This window comes from Rhopalosiphum padi, chromosome 3 (genome assembly GCF_020882245.1).
Source record: "Rhopalosiphum padi isolate XX-2018 chromosome 3, ASM2088224v1, whole genome shotgun sequence".
Classification (NCBI taxonomy): Eukaryota; Metazoa; Arthropoda; class Insecta; order Hemiptera; family Aphididae; genus Rhopalosiphum; species Rhopalosiphum padi.
The window spans coordinates 5,990,711-6,007,680 of NC_083599.1; the positions used below are offsets into that span (position 1 = coordinate 5,990,711).

General features: G+C 28.5%; 1 protein-coding gene across 1 annotated transcript in view; it reads left to right on the plus strand.

Annotated features, from left to right (window-relative positions):
• The first annotated feature begins 1,631 nt into the window (after nucleotides 1–1,631).
• The window catches only part of LOC132924046 (neural-cadherin-like), a 130,886-nt gene continuing 115,547 nt past the window's right edge, over nucleotides 1,632–16,970 (plus strand). The window contains 1 exon segment of the mRNA XM_060988114.1: nucleotides 1,632–2,261. The gene's annotated coding sequence lies outside the window, so the exon portion shown is untranslated.

A 16,970-nucleotide genomic window follows, 5' to 3' on the forward strand; every position in this document is an offset into this window, starting at 1 on the left:
CACATCCATTGACAGCGTACAATTTGTTTTTAAATGTATACCTATATTAGCATTATTTCGTTTGACAATAAAAGAAGTAGAATACATATAATAATAGCTCGCATTAAAAAAATATATATAATATGTGGGGAGGTTGCAGCTTAAAAGTTTTATATTATGTTTCTTTACAATAAATACACGCACATAACACTTACACTAAATCGTATGTATACACGCCCCGAGTGTCTATATTAAAATCGAACATATATAAACTATAAATATTGGTCATTATTATGTTGTATTCTAGTTAGTAGTACTTACACTTAACAGCCTTGTTAAAAAACTTTTAAAATTTTAATTAAATATAGTCTACAGATATAATAATTACATTCTATCAGAAAGTGTTTAAAATTAATTTCAAATGCTCTTAAGAAAAATTGCCAATGATTAGAATATATATTTACATTTTAAATACTTTTAAAAATTTTTTTTATTTAATTGTACAAGAATAAGACAATTATTTTTTTAGTATAAGTAATTTTTAATTTAGAATTGTAATGTTAAATTTAAGTACTTATTGTTAACCTACTTAATTGTATACTGAACAGTGAAAATGAATAAAAATGTATAATAATTTAGTTCTAAAATACTTAAATATTTATTAAATAAACAATAAATGATTGTTGATGAAATATATAAAAATAAATATTTAAATAAAAATATAAAATATAAAATAAAATGACAAATATCAAAAAATAACCTAGCTGAAACGTGATGAAGAATAAATTAAGTTCGAAAAATGTAAGTTTAAAATACTTTCCAAATACTCAAAGGTTCCTATTTAATTTAAAAATGATCGTGAATACTATAAAAATATATATAAACAAATTTATTCAACTTCCTTTTTTTTATGCTCTACTGCTACGCAATATTTATTGAAATTCTTTTCAAAATTATAAAAATATAGTTTTGTATTTATACTAATAACCCAGGACCATTGGATTACTTATGTTTTTTAAGACAAGGGAAAATGCCCATATCTTGCCCCTCCCCACAAATGATGACAGGGAATTGGGGAAAATAGGGTTCCAATACTGACGGAGATCAGAAAATCGAAAGCGTCAGAATTTTAATAATAATAATATCGTTGTGCCCGCGTAGGCCGGCCGGTCTACGACGCCGTTGCCGCCAGGCAAGTTACGCGCGCGCACCGATTCCATGGCGGTGCAGTGTTTCGGTGTAAACATGTTGGCCAACCACTGCACTGAGGTCGCAGGTCCACCACACCGGTGTGGGTGACGCGCCGGGTCATCTCCGCGGTCTGGTTCACGGTTTAGACCACGCGCGCACGGGGCGGCGGCGGCGGCAACGACACTTCACGTACACACACACACACACGTACGCACACGTACACACACACAAAACAACAACAACAATAACAACCGTAGCGGTGATCTCTCGCTCGTTCCGCGCCACCGCACCACCGCCACCCCCGCGCGCACACCAGCACGACGATCCGTCGGCTGCATCGCCGCGTGCGCGTGCGCGCAATGTTCGTGGGAACTCGGCCGTCGTCGTCGTCGTTCCACAGTGATGAGGAGTCGGCGCGCGCGGCTATCGACGTTTCGGGACATCGCGCGTACTATGGTACTCCGGCTACGGACTACGAATCCGCCGCCGCTTGATAGTCTTGCGTGTGCTGTTCATCCGTGTGAGCGTACGCCGTGTCTGTTCGCGGTTCTTGCAAAGTACGCACATTCATCGCGTCCGCGCGGCCTTATCGTGCCATCCAGTGATTTCCGGCGAAGCACACGCATATATACACACGCGCCTGCCTGTCCGGACGAACCGTCGTGCAGACGCCAAACGAATATACCAGCGTAAGACACCGGTAGAAAGAAACGCGCGCGCGCGCGCGCGTTCACCCCCGGTCGATCTCGCCCGTTTTACGCCCTCGGCGCGGGGCGGCGCTTTCAGAAGCGCACCACCACCACCACCACCACCACCACCACCGTCACCGCCACTGACACAGCACCAGACCATGTGGATCGCCCGCTGCCCGGAGATGCACTACCGTCGTCGTCACCGCTGACCGTCGTCTTCAGAGAGACGTGATGTGCAGCCGATAACGCCATCCGATAAGCGCACTGTTGCAGAGAGGAGACATATCGTATAATATATTATAATATTCGTATATATATATATTTATATCTAGTGGCCGCTGACCAAGATGTAGGCGGAAAACTCTAGACGATCAAGACGCTACTGAAGGTGAGAGTTTCGTAGGTATAAAACGGTCTATACATTAATAATATATATGTGATGATAAATATAACACTGCAATATAGGTACGATAGGAATAATAGCAAGTATTGATATAATATTATATTACCTACCTCTTTAGTGGTTTGATATATTAGGTGTATTTTGGACAGTAAACAAAAATGTTTGTAAAAACTGTATATTACGTATTACGTAATGTTATGATGGTTTAATATTACAATATGTCATTTACCCACAACAGTAATATTTAAAAAACCATCCATTACCATCGTAATATAGCAGTAATTACTAATATTTACTTTTTAAGTTTATTTCATGTGTATAAGAGATACCTAGGTTATGTATTATTATAGGTATATGTATTTTGTATTACTTCTGAGGAAAATTTCGAATATCATTTTCCGTAGATGGTCTAACAGAGCTACCATCACTTACCATTCTTTCCGGAGATGAAATTCTAATATTTCTAATATTATATACCTAGTTGGTTACTGGTTGTTAAGTGTTATTTAATGTTATATTATATTGCCTAGGGACTTTTATAGTTTTGATGTGTCCTCAAGAGCGCTTCTGTAGTTTGAGTTTCAGCGCCAGTTTTTGTGGCTCAATTAATTATGTAATTATGTGTAGAACCACACAAATCGCCTACGAATGAATACTGCACGGGTTGTGTGATATTTGCGTCGATTAGGCGTAATAGTAATAACAAATTAGTATGATATTCATACATTGAATAGGTATCAATATTACTGTTATGATATAATATTATCGTAGTCATAATATATTATATTATTTACGTTATACGCTCCCGGCTAGTGTTATAAGTGCTATTCTTATAATTGTAATACACAGTTGACTCGCGATATAACGTATTTCAAGGGACCGGAAAAAAGTTCGTTATACATTGTTATTTGTTATGTCAAGAGTTTAAACCAACAAAATCCGTGACAAAGAGATTTAAGGGAAAATTTAAATCAACACACTACAAATTGGTATTCGTTTTCGTTTTAATAATACAAATATAATTTAAAATCATATGCAAGAAATATGTAAACACGGATCAGTAAAGTTTATTTTCAAAAAAGTCTATAATTTTTGTTTGTATTGTAGTTGCCTGAACTTGGCCATTCAATAGTGAAGTATAATGTGACTAGCTTCTTTTTTCCGGACCACTTTTCATTTTTAAAGGCTCAATCGGGTAAACATTTAAAAAAAACAATTTAATCTCGTAGGTATTGAGCACTTTTTCGGCTGGTATATTCACATAATAAGTCTTGAAGTTTTACCTTCAATCGTCACAGATACCGATGAACCGTTTTTCGTAGAGCCGTTATATACAATAATTATTAACTCGTGTATATAGTATACTATCTTAATAGCATATTATTGCTTCATAATTATCTGAAAAATGTCATAATACTAAATTGCAGCACTATAAAACTGCGTTACATTACGAGAACTTTGAGCTTTGACCAAAAAAAAACTTCGTTTCATAGAGGGTATACTGCAATTTTTTTGATCTTTTATTAATTTGTGAGACTATTATGGGAACGATAATTTCATTCGTTATAATTTATATCGCGTAAACTTCGTTATTAGTGAGCTGACTGTACGAGTATACATGGATATTTAACCACCTACCAATTTTTAATTTAATAATGAATTTATTAAAATTATGATTTTTGAAAATTTGAAATATACATTAAAAAAATATTATTATTAAAAAAACAATATTTTTAATTCTTTAAATTTTTGTATGCTACTACAAGAGTGACTTGTAGCGATATAAACTTTAATTTTTAAAATGAGTATCTAGGTACCTATATCTCTTCTTTTTTTTAAAATTATATTTTTGTAAATATTGATGCACCTAATTCAAAATCAAAAATAACAGTTTCTTAGTTATTTGTTTATAGTAAGGATAATAGTCTTTAAAAATAGTTTTACTAAATAAGAACTAGATGTAATATTGGATCTAATATTTTTTATGACACTATATTTTACAAATTATAAATGTTGATAGATTAATATTAATTGTGTAAGTCATACGTATAATATTTTATCTAGTTTTGAACCTTAGTTTATTGCTTTTCTTTTTACATGTGAGCCTTTTATTTGATTCAATGTTAAAGATAAATTCACAAAAACGATCGATTCATTTCTTGATTAAAATGATATAATATTATGCTTTAATAGGTAAATTTTGAGTCAACCTTCTATGTTTCGGTTTTTACACGTATAGGTAACCCTAGCATTTTTCAAATCGAAAATACCTTTTATTTAGCTTATAATTGTTACACATTGTCGTCGTTACTTTTATGAAATTCTTTTTTTCAGTTGCGAGTATTTTGATTGTAATTAGTTCTTGTAAATTTGTACATAGGCGCTTTGGTAACGTATTCCGTTTTACACACAATTATCATGGTATAGTTGCAGTTAACTCGACATTAATAATCAATCATCACAAATTCGATACGTTTATAATAATATCTTGGGACTATCTATAATATAATAATATTTCCCTCATAAAAATAAGTAAATTATACATCTTTATGCCACTTGGCAATCAACCATTCATAATTTTAATTATTACAGGTACTTACTATATAGTTGAATTTTAATCAGAAATCCCCGCTTAAGTGTTTATCTCATAATTTATAATTATTTAAAATTATATAGAATGTCTGGAATCATGATGAACATTTAAATCAATTATTATTATTATATCTATCCTATACTATAATACACATGACATTGGTTGTCTTGACTTATCTATTTATTTATTATGTACACATAATAATAACTTTAATATGTGACTGTTACAGATGAGTTGATAGATATAGGTACCTAACCAAAACGATAATTTTTTTCCATAATATTATCGTTTAATTATATTCTGATGTACTATTTTTACTACATTTTGTACCTATATAGTGTATGGATAATTATATTTACAATATTATAAAGTGACTGAAAGAAATATTCGACGAGTTATAATCTTGTAAAGTGATTTCATATTATATTATTTGTTCTTATGAAAAATTAAGTCATTTGCACACTTGTGTTATTGGAAATCAATCGAATAATTCTGCATTACGTTGAACGAATTTAAACAGGTCGCTCCGCATCGCAGGCCTATTAATTTCCCGGAGAATATACTTTTCTTTTGATTTTCATCTCTTACATAACAATATTATATTTGGCTGATTTTGGTAGTGTCTAAAAGTCATAGAGACTTGGTTTTCTTTTGACGAGCGAAGAGACGGAAGTGCATTCTCTACGCCTCGATATTATTTCACTGCAGTGTTTTGTACGATTTTCACACACACAAATTTGTTGACCGTTGGCTTACGAAGATTATAATATGAACAAATGACGATTATGGTTTATTGTTTTATTTCTTGTTTTCATCGAAGGCGATACTTTGAATTACCTAGTCATAAATTTATTGTTTGAGTTAAAATTGGTACACTAGCTGTGTTACGCTGTAATGTATGTGTTAAATTTAAGATTTTTGATCATATGAACATTTTTTTAAATTTTTACAAAGGTATTAGTCAAAAATTCAAATAAAAATATTTAAAAAAACTACTTTTCTTTGAATATAATTCGTGTACCAATCATTTTGTCTAGACACAACTCATAAATTGCAAACCACGACGTTTATTGTGTGTTTCACCTTTGTTGTAAACATGCCTTTTTATTCAGTGTGTTTAAACGCCTATTGAGTATTGAATTTACATTTTGTTCTTGTTGCCTGCTCGTTACTTTTGGTCCCATCGAATAGATATATCTGAACTCTAAACCTTTGCTTTTTGCTGTGACTGTCTTTTCGTAACGTGTGATTTATTTTTATGTAAATTATTACATAGTGTGACAATCTTTCTGCTGGTTAAAATTACAGCTGTCCGTGTTATATATTTTGTGTCTTATGGAGAATGTTTCTCGTTAACGCTAACGTTGCTAACTATCTAATATACCTATAAGTTTATGACATGTGAATTATACGTATATTGCATGCTATATAATAAAATGTATTTTTTTTAAAGTTCAAATCGTTAGTTTTCAACACTCATAATATTATAACCACCACGTTTTTGAAAGGTTTCGAGTGCTTCGGTTGTGGCGCCATTTTAATTTTGCGTGAAGAGTGCAGCAGGCAAAGTTCAAGCAAACAAATATTTATTATTTTATTATAAAGAAAGTATGGCCGAAAATCATGTGTAACAAGAATAAAATAACAAGAAGGCTATACTCGCTTTCTCATTCTTCTCATAAAATAAAAATGTACCCCTAGATTTTCGTAATGTGGAAAAATAATCATTTTACTAGTTATGGTCAATACTTATTTGATTATTTTGTTATTATCATTATTGTTGTATTTTGTGTGTGGAAATAAAATTAGTTAGTTTAAAGAGCAAATATAATATAATCAAATTTACGAAGTTGTTGTTTAAGCCGTTTAAAGTCTGGTATAATAACGTAATGTATATTGTCAATGTAAGAAACATAAGTACAATAAATAAGTATGTATATATTTAATTTAGTATTGAAGTTTTTGAATTCTGTATGACTTAAGTTATTTGGAGAAATAAAAATTTCAAGTTTGAAATAATTTATATTTAAAACTATAATAATTACAGAGAAACACTATTTTTTTTGTTAAAATTACTTTTAACTTTTTAGTGTACAAATAATTCACTTTTACAATGTTATTTTTATGAGGGTCACTTGTCTTTTGTGTTTTTGTTTAAGTAATAACATTTTAAAGTTCATATGAAAAACTTATAAAACTGTTCCGTACCTAATAAGTGGTTGACCTCTTAAAAATACAAAAAATAGTTTTTTACAAGGCGTACCTATAGTTTAAATTAGTAATTAAATGTATATTTTTTAATTTAAAATTATATAGCCCTATGTTTTTATAATAAATTAAATATAATTATGTTGTATCTAATGAACAAATAATATAGTTATTTGCAGATTCTCTCGTGTAGTTTGATAAAATTGTTATATGAACACTATATACTAATATTTATTTAAGTACCTATATTTTTATTTATTATTAATAGTGTATTTATATTTTAAATCCTTAAAAAAATTAATGGATTTGTGTACCAACTATTTGAATGGATTACATTTTGATTGCTAGATTTTACATGTGTTAGCCTGCAATCATTATGAATCATTGAACCAGACTTTGGTTCAGTGTTATAAATCCATTCTATAATGATATTGTTTGTATTTTTTAGTTTGCTTTGTATGTTGATGATTCAGTTGCTTAGAAGTTTAAATTATATTGTTTATTTTATGTTAAGTTTTAACTTATAAATCAAAAATGCATGTATAATACAGGATTTTGAGTGGAAATCTCAAAAAATATTCATAACGCAAGTTTTTCACCAGCTTATTATTATAGTATTGTACTGGTATTATCATATTAAGATTATAAGGATTACAATGTTTGATTTTCGATAATATTATAAAAAGAAAATAATTTTCTTTTTCGATTATTTTATTACAAATATAAATAGTTTAACGCTATATAACCATTCAAATTTTAATTTCACCAATTACACGACATTTAACACTGACCATTATTATTATTTTAGTATTTCGGCGTTATAAAGTATGGTTTTACAAACCGTTGTAATATCTATTAAAAATATATCATAATGATTTCTGAAGAGTGAGTTAATTTAATTATGGTGTTTATTAAAAAAAGAAATATTTATATTGAATACTTTATATCATCATATATGAATAATTATTCAGTTATACAGAGAATTCATATTTTATTTTTACATTTTTTAAAACATATCCATTATCCACTTTTAAGTAAATGTAACAATGCATGGACTTACACAGGCAGCATGTTATTTAACCGATAATAATACGCATATGCGAGGACATATGGTTTCAAGACATGGCTCGTGTGTTGATTTACTGATTCGAACTATAAAAACTCCCAACATTTTCCAGACGTTTGTACCCCTCTAGATTTAAACCATCGTGTTCAGAGTTTTAGTGTTTAATATAATTAATTTTATTGAAGTTTCATGCATCCTGTGATTTCTGTAATACTCGATGCACGTGTATCAATACAGCATTTTATCGATTTTTCACGAACATAGAAAACGTATATAACCCGCCAACAACGTATATTTCTTGAATTATATTAAAAATATTTCATCATTTAAATTTAACTTATCAAAATATTAATTTATAGAACCGTTTCAGATGTTACACGAGCATGAATCGGTACATGACATGTTACTTTGTTATAATAATTGAATTCATAAACGTTTAATTTTAATTAAAATGTGTTAAATTAAAGTATCTTTGAAATAAATTATGGAAACTTCCGCTTCTAAAGGAATTGATAACCAATATTATATTCGCAACATCTTCAATGAAAATCGTGTGTTTCACTAATTAAAATTATATTTGTTGTAACCTAGCTATAATTAAATATGAGCACTTATTCAATGTTCAAAATCAAAACTGATAATCATTGCTCACGTCTTATATTATTTTATTTACACCATATTTTGGAATATATTAAATTTTTTTATTGAATGATTAGTAGATAAATGTTTATATTAAAATTTTAGTTTTTTTTAATACAGCATCGGTTGGTATGTAGGCATCTAATAGATACACAATAATTTATACATCAATTTATGTAGATATTTATGTATCAACATTTTTATGTTCATGGAATGATCATTTTATTGTGAATAATCTATATTTGGTTCATTATTATTTATAGTTTTATACTTTTATTAAAAAATATTTCTAATTCTTTGAATTGTGAGGAAAAAAATTAAATTGTAGGTACACCACGGGTACCATCGTGGTTACTCGACCGAGGTACTTATTTAATTTCAATTAATTTATAATTTTATTATTGGTTCCCCTTTATACTAATAATATAGAAAATAAATCAATTAATGTCACGAATTTAAAAAAAATTGTCTATAATGAACGAATTGACTTTATAAAATTGATATTTAATTAAAATGCTTATTGATTATTTCTACTTATTATTATTAGTTTGGGTATTTTATTATTACAGTTTCTGATTTAATTAAATACTGTATTATTAAACATTACTTAATTTAAAAAGCGAAACTAGGTTTTATAACATCTGTTTTTTAACTATAAAAATAATGTTGTAAAAAACGGAATAAAAATACCCTTTGGTGAAGACGTTTAAAATATTTAAATAGCCAGTCGATAGGTAGCTTAATCAACCGAATCACGCAAGATGTGCGTTTCTTTAATTTTTTTAAAGGTATATTGCGTGAATACATTATAAATATTAGTTTTAGAAGTTTTAAACAATGACCATTTATTTTTCGCCTAGTCATATTCAAAACCTCAGAGTTAACCGTATTCAGTTTATACTTGCTTATACCATTTAACACAAATTTACCTAACTCACTATCAATACATCGGTACTTGGCCATTAGTTTTAATTAAATAATCGGCTATAAATAATCTTGTGATTCATTTAAAATTATTTTTAAAACAAATTCTATCTTTTAGTCATTATATGGTTCAATAAAACATTAATGATTCAAAAAAAAAAAAAGCTGCATTGTAATGGTTTTTATATTCTTATATTTTAGCACGCACAACAAACTTTAAGTATTAAATTCATTATACTGAAGAGAATAATTATAAACTTAATTCTGACAAAGTTGAGGTGTATTGATTATTGTCAAAATGAAAAAAAAAATGTTAAAAATTAATTTTGTAATTTTATTTTTAAAACAATGATAAATTCATAGTTGTGCAAATTTTTGGTATTTAGAAGCACGTTATTAAGTTAATTTTGAAAAAATAATGCATGTCGATCCATAACAGTTTTTAGCGCGCTGATAATAACTATCTAACTATCAACATTTTAATTCAACTTTTTAATATAAATCTGCGTATGCTTACAATCACTTGTGGTTATGACTCCGTGAGCTTATGACCTATATATGTTCATATTATTATTAATTGCATTAAAATACGATACATCCTAAGCACGCCTATTCGTTTTTCGACATCTTTGTTGACCTATTATTTTTAATATAATCAATAATGGTTTATTTATAATATCTCGTCGCTTATTGATGCCATGATAATATAATGTATTATTAATTTTGACAGTTATAATTAATTGGACATAGTTGGTATAGTTGATATAGGTAGCGCATAAATTGCAAACTATTCTTGGCTCATGAAACTAGCTTTAAACTTGATCGTTATAGTGCTTTTATACTTGATACACATTGCTGTGACTTTTAAGTTTTGATTTGGGCACGATAATTAAACGGGTATTATTATATTATAAGCATCACAACTCATCTCTATGCAGGATACTATACACAAGTGGTTTTAATTTTGGAAGTTCACTTTTTCTCGATTAAAACAACTCTTGTTTAAACTTTGAATCCACGGGATTCATATTTAAAGTAAAATTATTTTTTTGACGTAAGAGGTGTTCTATAATATAATCTACTGTTGCTGCAGTAGTATACAATAACTTCTTATCGAAATGATGAAACGCACAAAACACGTTATATAGTTTGAATTTCCTATTTTGAGTTAGGTTAACCATTAATTAAGTTATGATGATTGTATAATATATAAAGTTTAAAATATTCAAGTCTAATAAACACCATAAAATAGCCCATTGAAATAATACGTTCGTTATAAAGTCACAAAATATGCCTACAGCGCCAGATGCCGTGTATTATGCGGTATGCTTTGAGTTTTTACAATCAATCGCATCAATTTTATGTACATCAGCTCGTACTTCTGTGGCGGTTCCTATGGGCAGTTATAATATTATATTGTTCAAACAACACAATACGCGCTCAACATTCATTATTTGTTATTGAAAGAAACGTAATTCATCTTGTACCAAACTCGTAATTTTCGTAGGTGAATGTTACATTGCCTGCGTGTGGGTGGTCACTGCAATGACTTAGAGTAAACGACGAATATAACGTCATAAGCCACAGGTATTCTTAATCCAATATGTTATAATGTACCTACCTATATACGATGTACACTACACACATAATATACTTTCGTTTTATAACTCGCCGAAACTTCGTGATAAATTTCCTCCCAAAAAAAACCAAATACAGATGAAGGTCACAATATATATGTATGCTTACACATCTATGCACAATAATTATCGCGTACTTATACGTATGATATTATATAGGATGATTCACCAAGTGTGTTTACCACCTTCCCTTTTCATTTAAATAATGCATTTATTAAAATTTTAATGTTTTGAAGTTTCAAGTATAGTTGAAGGCCATATTTTTAAATACTTGAATTGTTCACATCCATATCAGGAGTGTCATATGTCGATACAAAATTATGATTTTCAAATTAGATCCATTTTTTTTTTTTACAATAAATTGATTAGTATCGATTATTTTTTTGAAAACTTTTATGTATCTAAATAAAAATGTCAACGAGTTATTTTTGAGTTATTAAAATGTTGATATCAAGAGTAATAATTCTTAAAAAGGTTTTACAAAAATATAAAATAAATTTAATATTTAATTTAGTATACTTGCTATAATCGGACAATTTTATCATAAATTATTGATATATTAGTACATTAATTACTATAATTGTTTTTATATCATTAAACCAATTATCATAATTGAAAATTATCCTTGGTAGGTACATTATGTTAAATATCACAGAAATTACTCGTACTAATTTGAGTTTGAGTAAATGCATTATAAAACAAAAACGGGGAGGAGGGAATAACATGGTTCATTATTCACTCTGTGTACACAGATATCCAAATCAATCACCGTCCATTTAGTGTGCCTACCTATGTCGTGCTTATTGTACGATGGCCACTAACCAGTATTAATAACAAACTATATATATAATAATATTGTCGGATTCTTTTCAAGATAAACTGTTGAAAACGGAATGGCTGCAGTGACGATATCGCTGCGTGGTGTACAGGTACAATATAATATAGATAGGTAGGTACTCTACATTATATCTGACTATCTGACCGTGAGGTCAGTCACGCGGCGCTGTCACGTTCTACGCAGATCTGCAGGTTATAATTTTACCAAGCCCCGTCCACTACGTGAAGAGGACGTGGACGTACTGAACCGAAATTCCGAATCATCTGAATATATATAATATATATTTTATACTTGTTTTATGCTGGCATTCACTGTTATTTAACTAGGCGTATTAAAATATATCTATTGTACTCTTCCAGTGTTTTTATCATAATAATATGATTTAAAATCATTGCGTTTTCTAGTTTATATAGGTATAAGGTATACGCACGTACCTATACTTTTATTATTTATATTAACATTGTAATTGCAGATACATATTGTGTTATAGACGTTATATAATGCTTGATTTGGAAAAGAAATAGAATATGTAGGTACACTGATGACACAAAAACATTAAGTGTCTCTGGTTAATTAATAGGTATTACCTATAGGTATCATATATATAAATGATCGGCGGGGGAGGGGGGGTGCAGGAGTTGCCTAAACTTTCGATGGAATCAACAAAATATATTTACTACTGCAAACAAGCATTTTTTATTAGTGTAAATTTGATAAATTTCTAAAATTAGAATATTTTTCATTTATAACGTTATCATCTTGTTTTTTAGACAAATATTTTCTTTGTGTTCTCATATTTTATCGTTCGTGATTATTTAATTAAAAGGCATTATAAATTAATCTACGACTTGTTGTTATTTATCAGTTATCATCTTATAATCATACTTTAAACGTAAATATTATATAATTATCATGTATGCAATTTTAATTTTAAAAGTTCTAAACAGATATTGTCCTAAATTTCCTAAACTGAAAAACAAATTAAGGATACGCTAAAATTGTTGAAATTTTTTTTGAGGTATCCCTGTGTCCCCTACTTTTAGTCATGCACGCAGCCTATAGTATTAACTGTGCTAAAATATTATTACCTACTATAATAGCAAGTTGAAGGTTTGATTACTTCACAGTTCACACCTAGTGGTTTCATATAAATTATGTAGGATACATAGTACATACACTTCGTAGATCGGTCGAGTATATAAAAAAGTGTCAACAGTACAACACCACTTCTTATTGGTGAATTTAAAATTTTTATTTTTTTTTCAATGGTTGTCACCAATTATGCGTATTATTACCTCTATATAATATGCTCGCAGTTGTGTTCGTTTAACTTTCATACAATTTTTAAACACATTCCACCAATTTTGTATAACATGAATACATTTAGGACTTGTTATCGGGTAAAATCATTATTTTTTCTTAAATTTATTTCTGAAAAGTCTTATGACGAATTTCAAAATTAAATATTATTAAAAAAAACAATACACAAAAATGACTAAAATGATAAATAATATCTAATTTATGCAATATTATATCAGCATTTTACCTGTTTATTAAATATAATATTTTTTCATTCAGAAACATAAGTGACAATTGCAAATAATCGTATTGCGTATTATATTTATACTGTTTATATTTCATGGATTTTAAGAAATCGGTATAATTTCACTATTTTGAATATTCTATTTTATTTGCTTTTACTAACTTGAACAAATAATAAAACGAGTAAAAATGTTAGTGGGCCCCTGAATAATTTTAAGTTTGGGGTGGAGTGCTCTTAAATCTTTCCGCAAAATCAGGAACTACATATATATACAGATATTATATATAAAATATTGTACTAATTATTCCTTTATAATCCCACTAAACACTTGATAAAAATTGTTGAAATTCAATTCCTTTTATAGAATATTGCAATTATATTTTAGCATTGACTACAATTTATTGAATATTAATTATATTTGTTTAAACAATCAACTATGAAAACTGCATAGTAATTTTATTATGGATTAGAGATTGAACTATTCCACGGTATAAGGTTATTGAGTAAATCGTACTCATGTAGAACGATGATTATATTAAATTTCATTAATAATAATTAGATGACGTAGTCTATAGAATAGAAAAGTTCTAAGTTTTAATATTGTGTAAGTACTTTACTTTACTACAGAAACGAGATTTTGAGTTAAAATTTATACCACGTAATAATTATTCATAAAATATAACAAATGTTGGGTACGAATGTCAACCTAAGGTAATAAATTAATCTTGACTTAACATCCATTGATTTAAATTTTTAATTAATTTTTCAACGAGTCTTATCTACATATTTAGGGTATTACTTGTAATCAAATGTTGTTTAATATTATTATATGGATATTTCTGATCTTGATGTTAATCATTTAATTAATATTTTAATGAAATCCTTATGCTTTTAAGAACCATACTTCCATGTCTGTAATGTAGATCTATTGTCTAAACGCGACACCAATTATGCTAGAAATCGGCCAATAATTACAATAACACGTAATGCTAACGAGAATCTATTAAACTATTAAATTGAGTTTACTTGTATATTATTCATATATTATATTATCTAATAACCTATTAGGTTTATATTACTGTCGTTGGGTCATGGGTCATAATAAAATATGGATTGAAAATTTTTTTTGAAAATTCATACTTAAATATAACTTAAATATTGTCCTATTTTATCTATTTTCTCGATCTGTCTCACGTTTCTAATACTAAATTATGCATACCTTTTGATGTGCATATTCAAAATCCGTGATTTCACCACTTTATAGGGTTTAAACTAATAAAGTTCAAGTTTTAATTAATGAAATGAAAACTTAAATTAAATTATACAATTATATGGTATTCTTGATTTTTATTCTTCATTGAATTATAACCTACTAATTTAATTTAACACAACAAAATATGATATTATATAAGGAAAAAAACTAATTATTAAACATTTTTATGCATTGTTATATTGTTATTTCATGATCATATATATGCAATAGGGATAGGATGGTTTTAGCGAAGTTACCACTTATCACCTCTTTAGTATTGTACACGCGCGCATACACACATACAGGTCGACTTCGTGTTTACTAAACGTTTTAAGAATTTAATCAATAAATTAACGAGTAATGTAACGCAGGCGTGATGAAGAATCTTTATGGAAGATTATATACCTAAGCACAGAATAAGAATTTCCCGTGTTTTATAAAAGATAATATAAGATATAAAAACATGTTTTAGCAGGGTATTCTATTTCTACGTAATGTACAAAATTATTTATTTTGTTAATATAATTTTTATTCACATTGTTTTTTCTTCTTAAATCAAATATATAATTTTAAATGAAAAATAATTGATATAATGACCGATGTTCGAATTATTAAATATAATAAATAGATACAGTTAACGGAGATAGTGTATATATACAACTGCTGTATGAAGTAGGTACTTGTCTAAAATTCGAAATTATGTTCGATAGTAAATTATTAATAATTAATGTTTACAGTTTACCCTCTATATTATGGCTGTAAACAGTACTGCTGAAAAATATATATTTTATAATGAATGACGTAATCGAAATTATGAAGGGTGTAGTAAAAAGATTGGTAAAATCAATATCTATAATAGTATTATAGCTAGAACACTCTCGTTGAACTATTAGTTTGGGACGTTCACTTCAGTAGGACTAGTAGGAGTTCAGCTGGACCATATGAAATCGCCATAGCATTATATCGGGTGTTCACGAATGTAATAAAAACTTTAAGAGTTTAATTATTACTTTTTCAAAACAATTTAATATGATTTAAAATTTAGGTAGTAACACACACACACACACATATATATATATATATATATATATCAGAATAGCACAGTGATTAATGCCAATATTATGCTACTTTAACAATATATTATACGCTGCGTAATAATATAAATTATAAAATATAATACAGTGGCATATTATTATTAATAGATTTGTGATGTGAACGCGTATATTTATTATGGCTAACGTTTTAAACTAAATTAGAGTTAATCACACACACATATATAATAATTAATAAAGTTCTCGATATTTCGCAAGGAGAAAACATATTAAATATGCCGCCTTTGAAGTAAAAAGTAAATAACATATTATAGTATTATGTGCACGCCGCACGGTATATAGTACAAATCTGTATTATATCAAATATATAGTGTGACTTGTGAAATAATATTCTAAGCTCTGTTATATTCTGCGCTTAATTTGGTTAATCGTTTTACATTTTGATTATATATGTATATAAAAAAAAGGTAAATTCGTGTACTTATTTATATTTTATGCAGTTATTAAATTTAAATTTAAGGGCTTCCTTAATGTTTCATTATTTTCCAATTATATTGTAAAATGTCAACAAATGTCTGCAAATTATTATCAATTGATCGAATGTTGTTTGAGTTTAATACACGCCACATGGCATACCTATTTAGTCGTGTCCAAAACTGCAAGGTCGATATTTTATTTAGTAAAATATAATGTCTGTGAAAAAATGTAATAAAGTAATCTAAGAATACAGTAATTTAATAGATACTTTTAACGTCGCTTGTTACTTAGAATGCACACATTTTGGAAAATTAATCGTCTGGACCTTAATTCTGTGCGTCTCAAAATCAAGCCGGTCGTTTTATTTGAATATTTTAAATTGAAACGTATAATACAGTGTTTTATTGTACCGCAACTACAATATGTCCTATGTTAGCGTTCACCGTGGGGGGTATAATAATATTATGTGTTTGGGA